Genomic DNA, 21030 nt, shown 5'->3' on the forward strand with positions numbered 1-21030 from the left:
GCTCATCTGCAAGGAGCAGGAATGCAAGGCAGCATTGGGGAGTGTCTCACTGGCCTCAGCTTCCAGGGTGCAAGTCAGTCCATGGATTTTAGAGACAACATTAAGAGCAGAAATTAATGAGGCATTTCAGTTAAGAGGAGGTCATTTAAGAGAATTTCGGTTTTCTCTTACTTTTCAATCTCTTGCCACCCTGCCTAAGACTTTCAAAGTGCATCATTTTCCAAAGTGCATCATTTTCCTAAATGATTATGTCACTCATCTGATCAAAAATGTGCAATCATTTCTCCATTGCCACAGAGCAAAGTCCAGCATCTGGCATTAAACCTAAATTCTCAGCATGGCATTCAAAGTCCTCAAGGTTTTATACCAAAGCACTTCTCTAATTACATGTATCTTTTTTCCATGCTTCAGAAATATATCAATCTACATTGAGTTTGAATATTGAGAACCCATAATAAACTTTGTCAACAATTCCACTAAGCAGAGTCCAGGTTTCTTTTTAAGTCCTCTGTTTTTCTCTTTATTCAAGAAACTGCAATGGTTCCAAAGGCTACAGGAAAGGGAAGGAGAGAGGGGCAGAAATACTTGCAATGCAGTGTTTGGTCTGTGAGCTCTCCAGGGTCCTGTGGTAAATGGTAGTTTCCAAAATGGCTATGGCAGTATTTCTGGTTTGATATGCTCTTCAGAACCTGGCCATTCCCCTCCCAAGAGGTGAGGTCTCTGTTTTCTCACTTGAATTTGGGCAGGAGCTTACAACTACTTCCACAAGTGAAATATCACAGAAGTGATGCTATATGACTTCCAAAGCTGGAGCATACAAAGAATAATGCTAGCCTACATTTGGCTCTCTCCCTTAGGACATTTGCCCTTTGAACTCTGCTACCACAACGTGATCAAGTCAAACAAGTTTTTTTTTTTGCAGAGAGACCACATGAAGAAGACCAGCTATTGAGGAACTTTGGCCCCAGCTGACCACGCCAATGTTAACTGCAAGACATGCAAGTGTGTGAGCCTTCAGATGACGCCAGCCCCCGACAGATCAGAGCAGAGGCAAGGAGCCCTGCTATGCTGGGTCAAAAACCAGATCCGCAGAATCTGAGTGTACTAAACTGTTGTTTTTCTCCACAAAGTTATGGAGTAATTTATTATGCAGTCATAGTAAGTGAATCAAGCCCTTTGGGCAGAAAAGTCGATATATTGCATGTTTAGGGGGCCTCTTCCCTTAATTTTGAGTTAGAAATGGTTGGAGAGGCCCCTCCATTTTATGATTACTTGCTCAATATTTTTATCCCAAAGCCCTGATCTCCTTCACTATGGAGAGTATGAAGTGATACTTGGTGCCCGAATTTGCAGTCTCAGCTGACGACTCCCACCCCATGGCCTCTTATGCCTTGGCGCTGTCGTCACTGTGCACTGGGCTTGTCAGATGGCCACCAACATAGCACTACCAGATGATTCTGTTTCCCTTTTGCAGACTCCTTAGGCCTCCGTGAGTGTTTAAATGTTAGTTCATGCCATCCTCAGTGATCTTGGGCAATTTGAAGCAGTGAAATTATTATATATGTTCTCCATGAAAAATCACTTCCTGCTTTGGAATTTCTTCACATATCAACCTCTATTAAAAAAGAATATTTTCACAATATTGATGAAAAGGAGGTAAAAATTATAGTGAAGTGCTGTGGATGGAAAAGGGGCAGGAGATACTTTCCTATACTCTGCAGCTCTCTCGTCACCAGTTCCAGAACATCACCTGCCCTTCCCACCTCCCTGCCTCTCCTCCCCCCACCCGCAGGCTTTTCTTCTTGCCCTTGATTTGGCCTGATAATCCCTGGAATTTACCTTTTTAGCTCAGTTAAACATGCTGACTCCTTTAAGTAGTCATGCTTAGTGGCAATCTTGTTCAGCTTTATGCTCACAAACAATTTTGTTTATAACGCTTTATAAGATTTTAATCAAATCTTTTGATGAAGATATTTCTACACGTGGTTATTTGTACAGATATATAGTGAGGTCCTCATTGGTTTTTACTTCCTTTACAACACTTAGCAGAATGCCTTTCCCATAATAGACCCCAGTACATGTTGTTTTGTTAAATTTCAGAATTAAATTTCTAAATAAAAATTAATGGTGAAAAACCATAGAAAGAATATAATAAGAAGATTTCTATAATTTGTGTTATATCATATTATAATAAGTTCAAAAACGTAAAGCTGATTAGAGGGTGCAACTGGAGTTCAGGGTGTGTGTGTTTGTGTATGCACATATACACATATATATACACATATGTATACATTTACATGTAATGTGGTATTTCATTTCTTTCAGCATTTCAATATGTCATTGTTCCCACTATTTAGGCTTAACTTTGTTTATAAACTCAGAAAAACTCTAAAAGACCTACCTGCGAGAACGCAGGGAATTTTAGTGATGGCAAGCTATTGCACATTTAGTGTTTAATATGGACAGTTAGTGGAAGTATACCCCAATTATTAGTTATAATTAAGAATTAATAAACTCTTACAGCAAATGAATGTGAAAATTTGAACATGGAAAGTGATAGAAAATATGATAAGAACAAGTAACAAAGAAATTTCAATGTTTTAACTACAGCTTTAAGTTAAGAAGTGTGTTAGCATATTTCTGTTTCAAAATACTTGCCAGGTATATTGAATAGTTTCTTCTTTGGAATTGAGATAACCTACATAAATTGTTTACAACAAATACACATGAGTGAATTATTCCTTATTAACAATATGACCTACATTTTCATTCAAATATATTTGTATCAATCCTTTCATTATGCAAGATTTTTTCTAGCTACAGCATTTGAATTAACATACCCATCTATTTCCATACAAACAAGGATCTGTGTTAATTTTTCACTAATTCCTAAGATGAATAATTGAGATATTGGATGTAATGACTCAAAAATTGAATCTTGTTTGGTGCTTGAAGTAACAAGTCCTAAGCCATGAGTTAATCAAGAAAACTACACACAGGCCTTCATTAACATACCAAAATCAGCCCACAAATAACAAAATCACTGAACATATACATTTAATGGTGTAAAATTCAATCACACCTAACTCGGCATGAAAATATCAGTACAAATAATTCTTTGTGTTTATATAGACTAGAACCCTTCCTGTGGAGAGAGCGAAGTTCTTTTGCATTTCTTTTTCGATTAACCACATTTAAGAGCAGGCACCATATCCACAAAATATCAAGAAGGGAAAGGAGCTCAACCAAGTTCGCCCTGCCAGAGAGAAACCTGTATCAGTTCTAGATGTTTCGTCTCCAATTACTGCTCTTCTGAATCCAGAAAGAAACAAAATATATTTCTATTCTTGGACACTTCAAAGATATTATATGGTCTCAAATGGTGCTGTCATCAGCCTCTGCCTCCCTCTCAATGCTGTTTCCAATAAACAAGGAAGAATAAAAGGGATGCACAAGTCCCCTGACAAGAGTTTGAGGGCCTCGATTCTGAAAAATGATATAAATGGAAACCAAAGACATATCTATGTGTCCAATGTTTATGAATTGTGGCTTGGTCTATAGAATGCTTTCAAGGGTTGCTGTAATGTGACCATTCATAAGCATGGAATCAGGCACAAAGCACCCAGTAGTAACACTAACCTCTTTGGAACTGCTTGAGGGCCAAGGTTGGCTGGTGTGTGGTTACCCAGATACTGGTTAATTATGGAATAGGGGTAGAGGAAGTTTGAAAGCAAGGTAAAATTGGTAGAGTTGTCATAGGTTCATGATATAACCCTAATCCTCACTCAGATATAATTTTGAAGCCAGGTTGATACTTGTATGTACATAGGTGGTGCCAGATAATGAAGAAAGGAAAAAAGGAGGAAAGCAAGAGAGGAAGGAAAGAAGGAAGGAAGGAAGGAAGGAAGGAAGGGAGGGAAGGAAGGAAAGGAAGGAAAGGAAGGAAAGGAAGAAAGAAAAAGCAACACATGGACTGGAATTTAGGGTTGATACGAGATCTGTACTGGAAAATCAGAGGCACATCTGCCCTCATCTGTCTGTTGGAGGGCACTGGAAGCGACACCCGTTTTTCATCCTGCACCAGGTCCTCTTTATAAATCCTTCTAGTTATAGCATTATCGTATCTTGCTTAAGTAAAGAGCTTTTGAAAATTATAGAACAATAGAATTTATTTCTCACGTGCTATATATTCAATGATTGGTGCCTGAACTGGCACAAATTTAGGCATCAAGTATAAATTCCAACACTGTGCATGCTATATATGCAATGTTAATTGCTCTCCCTGAAAACAGAAAAGTGTGGTTGTTTTTTAAAGAGATAACTTAAGGCAAGCAAAGTACTACAAGGTCATCTTAACAGCAACAGGTAAAAGAGCAAGATGTCCTCTATTTAGATAAGTCAACAGCAAAGCTCACAGAGCACGTGAATAGACTGATACAACATATTTCCAGAAGATGAAGCTATATTAGAGTCCTGAAGAAAACAAGGTTGAGAAAATTCTGCCCATAAATCAGCAATTACTGGTAGTTAGTCAATATCACAGGTTTGATAAAGTGCCAGAGCCCACTAATGGTATGAGGACATTAAGTTTTTAGTCACAAAGTCACAGTAAGACCTTGTTCGGATTTACTTTGGAGCTGTCTGGGCTTGGAGCTGTTGCTGTGAATATAAAATCTGATGTTTTTCTTATGCCCTCATTTCTGCGCTGCACTTGCACTTGGTGAAAACAAAGGCAGGCTGGTGCAGAAGAGCAGCTGGAAACGCGACACATTCGTTGAGGACTCTGACATATAGGAAGGTAAACTGGTCACGTAGTCTTGGTACATGCTTAAAATTCTACCCCCAAAACCCTTCTAATACTGACTGTTGGCTTCTCTTGAAAGATGAGGCAGTCACAGTCTTCTGAGACTAAAGGGATGCCCACTTGGCCATCGCTGCATACATTTTTTTCTTGCACCTACCTGCCTTTTCAGTAAAACCAAAATAGAATATGGATTAGCTTCCTCTACTTCCAAGGAGATCTAAAGTTATCTAAAGGAGTCAACACAAATGTTTAGTGAGACTCTATCCATTTGTTTTGTTCAAGTCTCCCATTAGAGTTGAGGTATTCCTTTATAGTATTAGTACTTGTTCATGGTAAATCTGCATAGTGCAGATACAACATTCTGCAAATAAAATGGCCTAATCTTTCTCCTCAAAGTATAGTTCAGGACTTAGTAGCATCCAGATTGTCTGGAACCTTGTTATAAGTTCAAAACTCAGGTTCCAACCCAGAATCAGAAACTACATTTTAATATAATTCCCAGAAGATTCATTTGAACATTAAAGTTGTTTTTTAATTGAATAAATTTGATATGTAACATTGTTTAAATTTAAGGTATACAATGTATTTACTATATGATACATTTATATATTACAATATGATTGCATTACATGATTTTAGTACCATATTACTGTCTATATTCAATATACTGTGAATTAGGTCTCTATAGCTTATTTACTACTTGTTATATGTTTGTACCCTTAAACATCATTACTTTTATTCCCCTCTCCCCACCCCTGGTAACTACCATTTTACTCTCTATTTTTAACAGATTTAATTTTACTAGATTTCACAAATAAATTTGTGAAATTTATAAGTGATATACAGTACTTGTCTCTGAGTTTTCTCACTTAGTACAGTGTGCCCAAGGTCCATCAATGGTGTCACAAATGGGAAGACTTCTTCCTTCCTTGTGGATGAATAACGTACTATCGTACATTAAAGTTTGGGAAGCATTGGTCTGTAGGACTGTTACTATTTTTACTGTAAATAGGACTTGTCAGGCATCCCACATAAAACAATACCTGCTTAGATTCCCATCGGTAGTTGGAGGCACAAACAAAATTGGAATAGAAAAACAACACCAAACACAATTAGCATATGAGGTCCAACTCTTGGTCTAAATGAACATAAATTCTTATTAGTGGGAGAATAAAATACTGATACTGTCTTAACAACAAAAAATGCTCCCTCTCATCCTCAAAATATGACCTTCAAAGGAACTAGCTCAAACACCCACTCTTTTGAATTTCAAACACTTGTGTTGTTTCCCTAAAGAGATATTTTTGAGTGATTGCATTAAGCTCACTTTGTAGCTGAACTAAAGGCTATGAAAAAATATTCATTATTAGGGAAATAGGATACACAAGGATGAAATTGGCTCAAGACCTGTCATCCTATAAAATAGTCCAACACCATATGAATAGCAATCTATTTAGTAAATAGTAAATAAAGTGCCCAGCTCCATCCGTAACAGATCGATCCCAACCGACCGCTGTTAAATCTTGCCTGGCCTACCTCCAAGTTGTTTGTGCTGTCCTGCCGGCCGCAGGCATCCTCAGGGGCCAGGAGGCCAGGAGGCGGGCGGAAGGGGGAACGCTGCCAGCAGCCCATCCTGGCTTCTCACCCTCCTCTCTTAGTGACTTTGTGAGTCATTTGATTTGGAGGAAGAGACCCCTCCTCTAAAGCAATCAAATATCTCGACATTAAAGGCTGAAATGATGAACAAGAAAAAAATAGCAAGAAAATAGTATATAATAGGGAGCTTTACCCTTGGAAACATTTTGAGACACCATTATAGAGGAAAATCAATTTCTCAAAATTTAGAAAGCCTTCTATTAATTTATAACAGGGGGTGGAAGGGAAAGGGAAGCCTTGTTTTAAGTGTTTTTTTATATTTCTTTTAAAATAACTTTGAAATAGAGTGATTTTCCCCAATAAGATGTTGAGGACCCAACCCAAGCCTCCAAAGGTATAGTATCACAAAGGATGACACTTTAAGATGCACTCTGGGGAGCATCTGCCAGATCACGTTTGTCCTTTCACACGCTATCCATGAGCGATGAAGGAAATGCATCATCAAAGGGTGCTGGGTTTGTGGAAAGGTTTATCGTGAACGTTCTCCAATCATTGTAAAGATTTCATTTTAAATGATGCTTAATAAATTACTCTGGAGTCATTTTTATTTACTACATATGTTATATTACTTATAATAAGTATATGGGAAAATATTTATGTATAGCTCAAAAATAGGATACACTTCTTTTGACTTTAAATAATTTTTTACTTTTCAATTACAGTTGAACTACAATACTATATTATTTTCAGGGATACAACCCAGTGATTAGACACTATGTGACTTACTAAGTGGTCATCCCAAATAAATCTAGTACCCATCTGACTCCACACACAGTTATTACAATATTATTGACTATTGTCCCTGTGCCGTATGGCACATCCCCATGACTATTCTGTAAGTACTAATTTGTACTTCTTAATCCTTTTACCTTTCTACCCATCCCTCCAACCCCCACTCCCATCTGGCACCATCAAAATGTTCCCTGTATCAATGAGTCTGTTCCTGTTCTGACTATTTGTTTATTTTGTTTTTTAGATTCTACATATAAGTCAAATAATATGGCATTGATTTTCCTCCATCTGACTTATTCCACTCAGCACAATACCCTCTAGGTCCATCATGTTGTTGCAGGTGGCAAGATTTCATTCTTTTTTATGGCTGAGTCATACTCCGTTGTATATATGCACCACTTCTTCTTTATCCATTCATCTATTTATGGACACTCAGGTTGCTTTCATATCTCAGCTACTGTAAATAATGCTGAAATGGTGTGTGGATGCATGTCTTTTGATTTAGTGTTTTGGATTTCTTCAGATAAATAGCCAGAAGTGGAATTGTGTCCTTCTTTGTCTCTTATTATATATAGTCTTCCTTGTAAAATCTATTTTGTCCGGTATAAGTATTGCTATCCAAGCTTTTTATTGTTTGTTTTTTCCATTTTCATGAAATATCGTTATCCATCTCTTTATTCTCAGTCTGCGTGTGTCTTTAAATCTGAAGTGAGTCTCTCGTAAGAGTCTTGTTTGGATACACTTGTTCTAATGCCTCAAAAACATGGGTAGCCCAGAAAATTCTATGATCAATTTTTGTTTTAAATACACAGATTATGTTACAATGGGGAACGGAATTCACAGTTGTGCAAGGGCACAAATAATGGGTGAGTAATGCTTATCTTGACAATGTAGTCTCTTCAAATCTTCCACTGAAAAGAAAATAATTGTGAGATTGAAGACTTTGAATAACATAAAACATTAATATTGAAACTCTCAGATAATCACATATCACTTTTGTTTTAGTCATATGGACAAAAAATTTGCTTTTTTTCTATTGATTATCAAGTTACTCTGTGACTAGATCACAGGGATCTGCCTACTACATATACACAGGAACTCTTTCAAAAGTTTACTTAAAAATGGAAACAGTAGGAAAAAGAGGGATCACCTGGGGCAATGGCCACAAGCTTCATTTTCATGGCTGTGTGTTCCATCCATCGAAGAACCATAGGCATGAAGTTAATTCAGGAAGAGATGTATTCTGTCTCTAGGTGATATTTCTCCTACAGTATTCTTGACCACTGACAATTTGTTATTAATGCTAAGTTGTCAAGAAATGACCCATTACATAAAAAGGAAAAGTATAAGTCAAAACAGTACAAACAGTGTAAGTTAGATAAGTTGTTTAAAGATTTTATTTATTTATAGCCCTGGCTGGGGCTATAAATGGATTGAGAGTGAGCTGTGAACCAAAGTGTCGCTGGTTCAACTTCCACTCAGGGCACATGCCTGGGTTGCAGACCAGGTCTCACTTAGGGGCACACAATAGGCAACCACACATTGATGTTTTTCTCCTTCCCTTTCTCTCTCTCTAAATATAAATAAAAATAAAATCTTTTTTTAAAAGTTCAAACAATAAAAAAAAGATTTTATTTATTTATTTTCAGAGAGAGGTGAAGGGAGGGAGGAAGTGTGAGAAAGAAACAGAAAAACATGGATTGGTTGCCTCCTGTATGTGTCCCAACTGGGGACTGAATGCGCAATCCAGTTATATGCCTTGACTGGGAGTCAAACCGGAGACCTTTTGCTTTGCAAGATGATGCCCAACAAACTGTGCCACACTGGTCAGTGCTAGTTAAATGTTTTTATTTTAAAAATATCTTTACAAAATATTTTAAGACATCCCTTCTAGGCCTGTGCAAATTCAGTCTAAAGTTTTATCAGATTTTTTAAACCATATTACTGGTTTCTAGTTATCAGAGATATTAGAAATTGTTTATTGGAAGTCGCAAGTTAAGAAACCTACATTTGAGACTTGGCTTTCCCAGAAACTTACCATAAGTCTTTGAGTAAATTTTCCAGTCTTCCTAAGCTTTTCTTTCCTCTGGCAACAATGGAAAGGATTAGACTAGAATAAACTTGAAAGTTCTATTCTGATAATTTGTGCTGGAAAGACTCAATTTCTGAATTCCAGCACATTTTAATAAATATTAATAATATTAATACATTTGCATACTACTTTATAGCTCACAAAGTGCTTTCACATATACGATTTCTTTTAAGTCTCTCCAGTGCCTGTGAGTTGGGCACAGTTCACATAAGTGAGAACAAGCACAGAGAAGTTATAACTAACCCAAGATCACAGAGGTACATACATGGTGAGCTGGAGAGACAGGTCTTCCTACTCCCAAGCTCAATTTTCTCTCTACTGAATTCAGCTACTTCAAGGTTATGGGAATAGGGGAGTATGATTAGCTAAATTTTTGTTAAATCATAAAGTAATGTGATGTCATTGTTAAAATCCCACTGGATTTAAAGCTAGAACTTCGTTTCATGGACAGTTCTGACACTATGATTTGGAGGAGACACTTAACCTCTCTGAGCCTCATTTTTCTCATATGTAAAAAAGGGGTTTAGACTCCTTTGGGTTTATTTCTTGCTTAAAATTTTTATTTTCTTCTTCATGACTATAACTGTTTCCAGATTAACATTTTGATAAATTAATATTAAAACGAAACTTTTATTGACTGTAAAAGGTTTTAAAAAGTACACTAAGAGATCACTTCTACTGCATATTAGTCACGTGGTTTTGGTTAGCATATTAAAAACTTTGAACTAACATTACTGACTAAACACTACTTCCCAACAAACTAGCTAACTTAAGATTTCACAGAGAGGTAAATAATTTTGGCTCGGTTATTTAGAGAATGCACAGAGTTGCATTTTGTGAGAGGTCTTGACTTAATAGAAAAACCTACTCGGGAACCACAGATAGAAAACCTAAGGGAGCTCATTGTGAAGATGTTTTTGGTCCTTTCTGCAGTGTGCTGAATGATATCTCTACTTCTCTGATATAGCATCTTATTGTCATGCATGCTCTTTATCCTGAAAGTTTATAATCAGTAGACATTTCATTTCAAAATAAAAAAATCACATGAAAATAGTGAAGGGTCATGATGATGAGTGTTTCAAGATTAGAGACAAGAATTTTGAACATGATCCTTCTTTGCCTTTCTCACCGTCTGAGTAAAACATTGAAACTTTTGAAGCTAACATAGAATGGATCATAACCAGCTTGCTGAGCTGGTAACTTCATGCACAATGAAGCTTTGTTGGGAGTTTCTTTATTTGTAATAGTGCTGTTACAGCGTGGGATGCTTTTCAGTTGCAAACAACATTCCATTCAATAACTAGGCATTAGTTCACCCATTAAATCAGCACCATCTCTAACTGATAAGTATCACCCTTTTCCGTGGTCTCACTTGGCTCTGCTGCCCAGCAAACATAGCATGGCAATGGCATGGCACTAGAGACAAGAGGATTGGAGGGAGGGTAGATTGAGCAATGATGACCCAAATTCCATCTAGTCACAGAAATGGAACTTTGCTGTAGTCTTTTCTTTTCCTTAAATATAAACATGCATACTCTCCAAGAAGTACTTTAGGTGCCTTTAAAAAACAAAACCAAGGAAGCTAAACAAAAACCATAAATAAAATAACAGCACCAACTACTACATCTATAAAAACACCAGGAACATGAATATGTATGAAAGGTAGCCCTGGTGGTGTGGCTCAGTTGGTTGGGCATTGTCCTGCAAACCTAAAGGTAGTGGGTTTGAATCCCAGTCAGGGCACATGCAGGAGGCAGCACATGGATGTTTCTCTCTCTCTTTCTCCCTCCCTTCTTCTCTCTCCAGAGAGGGTCATGCACCAAAAGATATGCACAAGAAAGTTCACAGTGGCATTGTTTGTGATAATCAAAATTAAAAGCAGCTCAGTGCTCCTCAGAGGTAGAATAGACAAGGAAATTACGGTATATTTGTATAATAAAAACTCAAGAAGCTATCACTACACTCAAATGATGTAAATACTTCTCACAAACCTAATACTGAGAGAAAGAGACCAGACTCAAAGGACTGTGTAATGTATGAATCCATCTGTAAGTATGAAGACAAAAACTTAGCAAAATTAATCTCTGGTATTTAAAATCAGGACAAAGATTGCCCTTGGGGAGGAGTAAAGGGTAGATATTTAGGAGAGCACATGGGGAGCCACTGAGTGCTAGTAGTTATCTATTTTTTTATCGTGTGGTGAATACATAAAACTGTACACTCAGATTGTCTTGAATTTTCTAAATATATTTTATATTTCAATAAAAAGGTTATTTGGAATTATATTGCAAATGAAAAACTGCTTTAGACTGGGTCTGAGTGCCCTGAAGGCATCAACTCAAGTCTCACCAGCAACCATAAAAGAGTCAGGTTTATTTACTTACTAATACCTTCATTTATTATTTGTAATACATTTTTTATTTTAGAATAGACTGAGATTTACAGAAAAGATGCAATGAGGATACAAAGGGTTAATGTGTACTACTCACCCATTTCATTATAATAGCACATTTGTTACAACTAAGAAGCCGATATTGGTACATACATTACTATTCTCTAAATCCCACTCTTTATTTCAATTTCACTAGTTTTCCCACTAATGTCCTTTCCTTGTTCAGGATCCCATTCAAAATACCATATTACATTTTCTGGTCCTGTTTCCTAAGTCTCCCTCTGGTCTGACAATTTTTTCAATTTTTTCCTTTTTTCCCCCCAGTAACTTGAGAGTTTGTTTAGGCATTTTGGAGGATATCTGGGTATTCTGATGTTATCTCAAGGTTAAACTGAGTTTATGGGTTTTAAGGAAGAATATCACAGGGATCACAGGGATGAAGTGCCCTTCTCATCACAGCATATCACTAACGATGTTAACTTTCGTCTGGTCAACGTAGTGTTTACTAGGTTTCTCCACAATAAAGCTACTTCCCACTCCTTCATATTCTTTGGAAGCAAGTCATTAACTGCTGCCCACGCCCAAGGAAGGTTGAGGATGAAGCTTCAATTCCCTTTCAAAATTTCCCATTTTGTATACAATTTATACTAAACATCATATATCAGCTCAGTTCATAGTCTAAATATTATTTTGCCCTCTTAGGATCAGATAGCAAAAATGTGTAGTTCAACAAATCGTCATTTTCAAATGCTTTTCTATCTTAATGGACACCTCGTTATAAGATAAATACGCAGACTTTAAAAAAGGTGATATTATATATGCTAAAAATAAAAAACGACTGTGTAAGGGAGACCATGAAAGCATCTTCATCAGGGGTATTGTTAATGGACTTCTGAACGGTGGGAGGGAGGTGAACCTGCAGGAAAGATTTGTATTTGGGGCAGAAGAGGTTTGCTAACTTGGTGAATTATGCCTTTAGAAGATCTAACTTTGTTGCACTTCTCCTCTGAAGATTCCACCAACCGCAACCCCAGGCATCACCTAATTCCCCGACTCTGGACTGAAGGATCTCTAGCAAAACTTCACTACAGCCGGCAGGCTGGCTCCAGAAAGAAGTTATTCCCGCGGAGGACTCGCAAACGCAGTCCACCGGAAGTAATTGAGCAATTCAAAGAGTACGCCGGAAACTGGAAACCCCGCTCCTGGGAGAGGGCGGTCCCGAGGCCTCGCGGGGCCACCGGCGCGAACAGCGCCCCGCCCCGCTCTGGTCCCGCCCCCCTTGCCGCCACCCCGCCTTCCTTCCGAGTCTCGCGGTGCTGGGCTCAGCGCGGTCCCGCTGTAGTAGCGCGGGAGTTCGGGGCTTTCGTCGTGCTCGCGCCGCCCATTCGCTGGTGAAGCCCACGGCGCGCGCTCTCCCGGACCCTTCAGGGTACGGCCCTTTTCTTGTTTCTCCGTCATTCGGTCTCCGTCTTCCTCCTTCGGCACTGGGGGAGGGCCGAGTCGGGCCGGGCCAAGGCGGAGCGCCTAGCTTATGGGGCCTGGGCGCGCTGAGGAGATCGGTGCTCGTCTCCCCTCCCCCGCCGCCCACGCTGCGTTTGTAGGGTTTGTTGGGGACCCCTAAACAGCTTCGGCCCACGGGCGGTTTTCTGCTCACTAGTCTGCCTGCAGGGCGTGAGGCGTTGCCTGGGCTTGCGAGCGGCGTAGGGTGTTTACACCGCGGCGTCTGCGGGTTCTGGTGACTCCGCAGCCCCTCTGTGGCTCTGAAGCCCCACTTCGGCCACCGAACGTCTGTAGTTGTTCCTGTCTGTGCTTCCTTGATAGTGCTGTGGCGTCCTATGATTTTTGCCCAACCAGGCCCATGTCTTCATTCAGGACCACCCCGAGATACTCTGCAGCAGCCTTGTTTCTAAGTTTAGGGGTGTTCTTAGAGTGCACTGTGGTGATGAACATCCACTTGGCCTCGTCAACATGTTAACAAGGGGAGTAGTTTTGCTTTTCTTTGATGGTTTCCCACGTATTCATTGCCATAGTCTCAGACTGCATGCACTAATTGAAGTACACAAGTAACTGGAAAGTCGAAACCTGTCGTCAGGTAGTTGCGTAGGCTTTAATCCCTGGAGGACTCCCAAATAGCAGGTGCTGGATCTTGCTCGTTCTGGTCTGTTCCAGGACACAAGCTGCCTTTCTTGACTTCTGGTGTGCATTCCTCAGTTTCTTAAATTCAGATTATAGGCACATTTTCCCCCTTAAAACTCACTTCATGCTTCTTTTGGCCGTATTACATATTGTACCATTTGGTTGAGTAGAGGGAGATTTTCCTGGTAACATCAAACGCTCCAACAGTGATTAAGTTCTTGTGGGAAAGGGTCAGTCCTTACATTTCCAGTGGCAAGGTGCATCACCCCATAGTAGGCACTCTTTAAATCGTTCGTTGAATCAGACTCTTCTTTCTACATCTTTCTTCCGTACCAAGTTTTAAAAGTTTTTAACTGCCACGCCAAATAGTGGCTTCTCTGAATCCTGTATTTTCATGTTCCTCCTTACTGTTATGGACTTGAAAATCAGGTCAGCTCAACGTTGGTTAATTTTTTACCAATGCCAGGATTCAGTAATGCTATTATAGCCCTTTGTGTAATGACATCTTAAAATATTGCTAACTGCTTATCTTTTATTTTGAAATATCATTTAACAAAAACTGCCCCTTCTTTCTTCACTGTGTTAGTCTCATTGCCCATCCTCTTTGATAATTTATTTTAACTTCATGGTTCTAACTCTGATACCTTCTTAAACCATTTGTTACATGGATTGTGTATTTTCTTTTTTTAAAAAAATTTTAAAAAATATTTTATTATCTTTAGAAGGGAAGGGAAGGGAAGGAGAAAGGGAGAGAAATATCAATGTATGGTTGCTTCTCATGCGTTCCCTGCTGGGAACTGGCCTGCAACCCAGGCATGTGCCCTGACTGGGAATCGAACCCCGATCCTGTGCTTCGCAGGCCTGCGCTCAATCCACTGAGCTACACCAGCCAGGTGGATTGTGTATTTTCATCTGTTTTCTTCTAGTATTTTTCAGTGGTCTTGTTCTTCATATTTAAATCTTTAACCTACCTCCGCAATATTTAGGCTAAGAACAAAAGTAACGCTTTACCGTTCCCTTCAAAAAATTGTTAACCAAAGACCCCATCATTATATGTTGAATTCAGTTTTTGCCAACTGATGACAAATACTGTATTTATCATAGGTCCTAGTTCTTGTTTATCCTTGGCACTTCAGAACTTTTGTTCAGTGATCTCTGGCTTCCTTTGCTGACACCATGCTGCTCTTATTATTCTAGGTTTATAATGTGTTTTGATGTCTAGAGATTCTAACAATGCTTGGCATATTGTTAACATGACTAAATGTTTTTGGAATGAACACATTTAGTCAGGTAAGTTGATTTCCTTTTTTAACCCTCCTTCTGAAGTTTCTTGACTCTTGAAGTAAATTTTTAAGCTTGCTTTTCTCATGATCAGTTGAATCACTAACTGTTGTTAAATACTTCCTCTTGCTAACTCGCAGCTCTCCACTTAGAGTTGCTCCTCAGAGCTGTACGTGGAGAAGAGCTCTATTCAAAATCTGCATGTCTTTTGATTTGCACTGTGTATTTTAAGTGTAGTGTTTCTCTTCTCATCACCTCTTTTACAGGACTGTGTGGACCTGGTTTCAGCAGCCATAGGGGATGAGTGCCTATAGAGTGACCCCGGGACCAGCCCTGTGTCTGTATTTTACCATCCCCACTGACATCTTAAATATACTGAATTTTCAAGCTCCGCTATAATAGATACCTAGAAACTTTATGAGATTATAAAATAAACGTATACATTTTTTAAAAATTAAACAATCCATGCAGAAGTAGCCAAAGGAGAAAGTAAGTATGTTGTGTGCCTACTTGCCCAATGACCCAGTAAGCGTTTCATAATTTGTGTTCTCTCCTTTCAGACATTAGAAGTAAATGTGTATAAGTCTACAGTCATTTCAAGGTGGCTGTGTACTATATATAGTTAACTATAACTTCCAGTTACTAATAATTGCTGACAAGCTGTGTCAGTGCATATAACAATATCCTTTTAAACACTTTTTGGTATTTCATTATAGGAATAACCCCAAAGTTTTAATATATAACCAATCCCCTACTGATATTTAGCCAATTCTAAATTTATTTCTATTACAAATGAAACTGCAAGGATCATTTTTATGTATACACATATTTTCACATTTGTTTATTTCTTTATTTTTTTCCCAACTTTTAAATTTAATTATTGTTCAGGTACAGTTTACTCCCATCCCAGCTACTCCCCCCCCTGCCGTGCTCCCCACCTCCCTCCCATTTCCACCCCCCTTAGTTGTTGTCCATGTGTCCTTTATACTAGTTTCTGTAAATCCTTCCCCCTTTTCCCCTGAAATTCTCTCCCCTCTCCCCTCTGGTTGCTGTCCCCCTGTTCTCTATTTCAATGTCTTTGGTTATATTTTGCTTGCTTGTTTGTTTTGTTGTTTAGCTTCCTGTTAAAGGTGAGAAATGTTTAAATATGGAATTGCTGGGTCAAAGGATAGCTATGTTTTAAATTTACATAGATTGTTCCATATTGCTCTTGAAAAGATTGTTTGCTCTTATTGTTGTAAGAGCAAATTTATGACAATGCTTCTGTTGCCATATTGTTGCCAGGAATTGTCAAGACTGAGATTTACCTTACTTGCAAGTTAACAGTCTCATGGAAGTTGGTAGAAGACATGAGACTTCTGGGACAGAGCCAAATAACAGCAGTAAAAGTAGTCAGGGGATGATCATTTTCTTGTGCTGCTTCCTTGAACCCTAATTTGCAGTGGGTGATGTGATGAGGGCCAGATGATTCTAGGACACAGAGTAGATTGCATTACAAGAGAGGAACCTTGAGTTTAGGGAACCTGAATCTTTCAAATAGGCTGCAAGTAAACCTGCCTGACCTTTGTCCTAGAGACATTATGTATATTATGCTGGATAGTAAACAAAGCTGACCTCTCCCTCTCCCACAGAGGGAGATCTTTTTTTTTTTTTATCAAGGATGTTCAGTATAAAAACACTCTTGGAAAGATAATTTGGGACAAAAGCTTTGCATGTAGGACAGGCAGAAATGTGAGAGACCTGTGTAGAATTGTCTCAAAACCATTACCACTAAGATGGTACAGTCATCTTTTACATTTTTGTAATTTTATGGATGAAAAATACTATTTTATTACTGCTTTAATTGTGCATTTCTTTGCTTATTGACAGAGTTGAATATTTGTAAGTGTTTATAGCCATTTGTATTCTTTTTTTACTGTTTATATCTTTTGCTTAGCTTTCCATTGAAGTGTTACGCTTTTATTGATTTGTAATAGCTCTTTACATATAGTAGCTATTAATGACTTGATATATCATTTACTAGTATTTTTATAGTTTATGTATTTAAATCTGATTCTGGAAGCTTTTGCTGTATGGAAGTCTGTAATATGTTTGTTGTCAGTTCTACTAGTCTCTTCCTTTATGGCCTTTGCATTTCAACCCCAAAGTTATTAAAATATTTTTTGTACATTCTCTTATTGGATAGTCTATATTATATATAGATTTAAGAAAAATGGTTAGTATGATAATATTCTAAATTTATTTTCTAAATGTCTGAGCATTGTCCTAAAACATTTTTGATGAGCTATCTTTTTCCTAATGTTTTGATTTGACACATTTTTTATAGCATACTATATATCCTTATGTATTGTTTTCTAAAAACTGACAAATCAGTAAGCAAAATATGATCGTCTCCTACAGTGAGCATTAATTTGTTTGAATTCATTCTCATAGATTACTGTATGTAGTTGTTTGTTCTTAGTGGATTTTAGTCTTTAAAAATACATCTTTTTTTGCCCTGTTTAATGACTTTTGCCTTGGAGTGTACATTGCCTAATATTACTATTGCCATCTCTGTCAATTTTGTGTGTACCAGTAGATCTTTATTGCCCATGTGTTGATTTTCAGTCTTTTTAACATCATTTGGTTTACTTACCCTATTATACATCAGACTTCACATGGCTGGGCTTCTTTCTCTTTTCAGTCTTCACTCCTCCCAATTTGCAAGTTTGTCTTAATTGTTTTGCATTGTAAAAAAATCTCTATTTTTAAAAGCAGATAATTACAGATTCACATGCAATTAATTATAAGAAATGATACTGGGTGATCCTGTGTGCACTTCATCCAGTTTCCTCCTATGGTAGCATTTCACATAACTATCATGTTATGTGTAGGAAATTGACGTTGATACAATCTACAGATCATACTTAAATTTCATCTCAGTTTTATATGCACATGTGTGTGTTTAATTCTCTGCAATTTTCTGTAGATTTTGTGACCACCACCATAGCCAAAATACAGAACTGTTCTATCACAAGGATCCCTTGTGGGAAAGGGTTTAACTTTTAACAGAAAAATTTAACTTATTCATTTTATTATTTTTTCCCCTGAAAGTTTGCAAATTCTAGAACCATGTATCATTGATTTTCTGTTACCCTCTCACCTCCATTGAAAAAGATGAAACCTTTTCCCTCCACCCCACTTTTGGTTCTATTGATATTTTTTTCTTTTTGACATTACTTATCTTCTGTTTTTTTCTAACTATCCTTTTCAGTTTTACCAGTACTGTATCTGTAATAAGTTAGGTTTAACTACAAGGTCACTAGTTACTTTTTGTATTCTGTCTTCCCCCTTTTAAGATAATTTATTTTAATTTTTTTATTGACTGGAATACTTTTTTGACTAATTTCTTTTTAAGATTTTATTTATTTATATTTAGAGAGGGGGAGGGAGGGAGAAAGAGAGGAAGAGAAACATCAGTGTGTGGTTGCCTCTCTCCTGCACCCCTTACTGGGGACCTGGCCCACAACCCAGGCATGTGCACTGACTGGGAATCAAACCAGTGATCCCTTGCTTCCCAGGTCACCACTCAACCCACTGAACCACACTGGCCAGGCTCTTTTTTGACTAATGTTTTAAAGAAGAGTTGTGGGGAGTATACCTGCATGTCCAGAAATATTTTTATTTTGTTATCATTTGTTTTCTATGTAAGAACTGTAGCCAAATTTTTCCCTTTAGAATTTCTAAAGTACTGCATGATGTTCTAGCTTTTTCTTGAATTTTTGTCAGATTCACTCTCTTCTTGACTTTATTTTCTACAGATACTAGGTTTCTTTCTTCCATGTTGTAGGTCACTTTTTTATTTTAATTTTCAATTTTTTGGCCAACATACCTTTAATTTCTAAGAAATTTAAAAAATTGTAATTAGCTTGCTCTTATTTATGGATCTTATACCTTGTTAATTCACACTAAAGATAAGTTATTTTAAAACTATTCTATTTTTTTTGCATTAACATTTGTTAAAGACTGTTTGCTTTAATTGCCCAACTTGTTTCCCTGGTCTTTAAGATGGCTAATTCCATACACCCACACACATACGTATATCAGTGCAGATCTATATTGACTGATTTGGCCTTGGTCCAGCATCTTTCTGAAGTTGTGAAAGTCACTGTTCTCTTTTTCAGACTGGTACCCTAAAGGCCCCGTGAGTGGTCGAGGCTCTGAGATCAGTCTTTGCCTTGGGCAAAAAGAATGGGCAGGACAAGGCAACTAGTAGATATCTTTCAGGGTGTGTTGGTCAAGAACAGACTAATAATCTAGGCCCATAAACAAGCTAATACAAGGGTATCAAATTTCCAACTTGACTTGTTTTAGTCCGGAACAAAGAAAGAAAAGCAAAGCATATAGAGCATTTCCATCACCCTCAGAATTCCTTTGTGTGGCCCCTCTTTGAGTTATTGTCGTCCACTATCATTTCTCCTGACTTCCTGGCAACCACTGATCTGTTTGCCTTCCCTATAGCTTTGCTTTTTCAAGAGTCTCACATAGATGAAATTGAACAGATAGGCCAAGGTCTGGCTTCTTTTTACTTACACAAGGTACATTTAAAGAGTCATCTAAGCTGTTGCCTGAATCAGTGTTCATTCCTTATTATTACTGAGTAGTGTTTCATTGTGTTGTACCACTGTTTATCTATTTGCCTGTTTAAGTACATCTTGGATGTTCTCAGGTTGGAATGATTATTGATAAATATGCTGTAAACATTTGTGTGCAGATTTTTGGTTGAATGTAGGTTTTCAGTGCACTTGGGTAAACGTCTAGGAGTGGCTTTATCATTTTGCACTTCCATTGGAAGTGCTTATGGCATACAATTTGATATCAGCTTAAAATTTTATTAATGTGTAATTAACTGTTCTCAAATGTCAGATGTTAAATACTACCCATCCCAGGGCTTTTCCTTTTGAAGCTATGCTTGATAAGGTATGCCTCAGTAAGTATGAAACTACCTACTCAAGTAAAATGTTTGCTAGGACATACAAAAATACCATAAAAGAAAAAAAAGGTAAATTGGATTTTATAAAAATTGAAAACTTTTTAAAAGATATCAAATAGATGAAAAGGTAAGCATAGACTGGAAGTAAATAGTTGCAAACCATATATCTGATAAAGATTGTATTTAAAATGTATAAAGAACTCTTATAAGTCAATAATAACTGATTTTAAAAATAGGCAAGGTAGACATTTCACTAAAGAAGGTACAAATGGTGAATAAGGTGATGAAAAGATGTTCCATATCCTTACTAGTCAGTTGATAACTGCAAATTAAAACCAGAAGATATCAACAGCCACCCACTGGAATGGCTAATGCCTGATAATATTAATGATTGGTGAGATGGTGGAGCAACTAGAAGGAGCTCTCATACATTGCTGGTAGAAATATGAAATGCTATAGCCATTTTGGAAACATTTTGGCACTAGTAACAACCAAAATGTCTATTAACAGGTGAATGGATATGTCCATGTAATGGATATGATTCAGCAATAAAAAGGAACAAATGGCTGATATAGCACAGATAAATCTCAAAGGTACACTGAACAAATAAACTAGACACAAAAGAATACATATTTCACTAATATCTAACTCTAGACTAAAGGACAATCTGATTTATAGTGATGGGAAGGAGATCAGTTTTTATTAGGTGCAGAGAGTGGATGGGGGACCGGGAGGGGACACCAGGGAAGCTTTTGAGCTGATGGAAATATTCTGTATCTTGGTCTTGGTAGTGGTTACATTGGTATATGGCTTTGTCAAAAGTCATTGAACCTACACTTAAAATGGAGTACATTTTTTGTCATATAAAGTGTACCCCAAAGTTAATTTAATAATATTATATGCTATTTTAGTTAGCTGTATTTTCAGACCATAAGACGCACCTAAGTTTTAGAAGAGGAAAATAG

At 37.6% G+C, this 21030-nt stretch overlaps 1 protein-coding gene across 5 annotated transcripts in view; it reads left to right on the plus strand.

Moving 5' to 3' along the window:
• The first annotated feature begins 13015 nt into the window (after positions 1-13015).
• FBXL4 (F-box and leucine rich repeat protein 4) overlaps positions 13016-21030 on the plus strand; it is a 72233-nt gene continuing 64218 nt past the window's right edge. For 2 of the 5 annotated variants that reach the window (XM_037059730.1, XM_037059735.1), the window contains exon 1: positions 13016-13105. The gene's annotated coding sequence lies outside the window, so the exon portion shown is untranslated. Of the gene's footprint in view, positions 13106-13456; positions 13479-15009; positions 15103-21030 lie in introns of those variants that run through there. The other 3 variants (XM_037059731.1, XM_037059733.1, XM_037059732.1) reach the window with 3 other exon arrangements.

The sequence above is a fragment of the Sturnira hondurensis genome, unplaced genomic scaffold (assembly GCF_014824575.4).
Source record: "Sturnira hondurensis isolate 20B ecotype Veracruz unplaced genomic scaffold, ASM1482457v3 Scaffold0011291, whole genome shotgun sequence".
Taxonomy (NCBI): Eukaryota; Metazoa; Chordata; class Mammalia; order Chiroptera; family Phyllostomidae; genus Sturnira; species Sturnira hondurensis.